Source organism: Diadema antillarum, unplaced genomic scaffold (genome assembly GCF_040938485.1).
Source record: "Diadema antillarum isolate AM-2024a unplaced genomic scaffold, OU_Dant_1.0 seq00000923_RagTag, whole genome shotgun sequence".
In the NCBI taxonomy this organism is placed as follows: domain Eukaryota; kingdom Metazoa; phylum Echinodermata; class Echinoidea; order Diadematoida; family Diadematidae; genus Diadema; species Diadema antillarum.
In genome coordinates this window covers 197,501-199,277 of record NW_027271774.1, presented here as the reverse complement: position 1 = coordinate 199,277, position 1,777 = coordinate 197,501, and positions in this window count along the sequence as shown.

Genomic DNA, 1,777 nt, shown 5'->3' with positions numbered 1-1,777 from the left:
CCGGCGCTAAATGAAATCCCATCGAAAGCTCATCACGCGTGCATTAGCGACGTCAACACTATGTAAGCACGACGACCGGGGTGTAGGAGCGGTTCACTCTCGTTTATACGATACGTGTGCTATTAACGGAGGGGGTAAACTTATTCAAGGCGCCCTCTTTTTCTCTGTGGGCTTTTTCTCGTGCGTTTTTTTTTAATCAATCCCCCTTCTACCTCCTACCTCCCTACGCACCTTGCTACCAACACGCACTCATACGAGCAAGCATGACGTAATGTAAACATGGCAGCTGTTCGGTGGCATTAATGTGTCACGTTTGCATATGGTGTGTCAACGCGAGAGGACCCTGGGGAGACCAGCGAGAGAGAGACGAAAGAGAGGGAGGGGAGGAAGAGATGCAAGGATGACGAAATGGAGACTAGATATGGACGTCATCCTCCCGAATGTGAGAAAGAGACGGATCTTTATGGATAGATCAGTTAGCAGACCCGATAATGATAGACAGACAAATAGATAGATAGAAAGATAGACAGAGAGATAGAGAGACAGACAAATAGATAGATAGAAGACAGATATAGATGGACATAAAGACAGTTACATAGACTGAAGGGGAAGAGAGCGACCAAAAACCGAAATCAAGATCTATTCAGTGTTTTCGAATTGGGGGACATTACTACCACATAAACGAGATTTTGATAGAAAAGTATTTGCCTTGTTAATGTGTCGCCAGCGCTGTTGACTAAACTTACCTCCAATTTAAACAAAGAGAGTGAAATATATAATATGTACATATAATACAAGGTCTATATATCACAGATTTACGCGCGCCCGCGCGTGTGTGTGTAGACTGTAGATATATATATATATATATATATATATATATATATATATATATATATATATATATATATATATAGATCGATAGATAGATAGATAGATAGATAGATAGATAGATAGATAAAGAAAGAAAGAAAGAAAGAAAGAAATAGAGATAGAGAGATAGAGATTGGATGACCTTCGTGTATTTAATGTTTTTATTACGTGTATGTTTAAATTCATACTCTGCGAATGACGTGAGTGTCACAGCAGAACAGAATGCGATCTAATTAACACTCAGCATGCAGTGTGAGATGCGTGTGTGTGTGTGTGTTTGTGGGTCTGCCTGTCTGTCTCCTTATCTGCTCTTTGTATGTACATGTATGTATGTATGAATACATGTATGTATATAATATGTATGTAAGATGTATGTGCATTCGCCGAATTGGGCGTTATTCAAGGTGCAAGACAGCTACAGACGAACATGGTAATATTGACGAGTAAAAAGAATGAGAGAAAAGTAACAAGTTCACCTTCATAGACATGTGGGTTGAGTGAATGCAGCAATATTAGTAGAACACATCCTTGGGAGTTTGAGGAAAATCGGACAATCCGTTCAAAAGTTATGAATTTTTAAAGTTTCTGCTCAGTCACGGCTGGACGAGAAGACTACTATAGCTTGTGATGTCACATGTGTACAACGATACAAAGAAAGTATAAAGAAAATTCAACATATCTTAAATTTTCTCGCATAACAAATGGTCACTCCACTTCTCTCTTTTAGCAGGCAGAGGGAATAATATTACCCTTAACATATATCAGTAACAAGTTGAAGAAATGTGCACTTTATTCAAAAAAGTAAAGTTTTGTGAAATTCTCTTTTTATTTTCCTTATATCGTTGTACGCATCTGACATCATACACTGTAGTAGTCTTCTCATCCAGCAGTGATTGCGCAGATACTT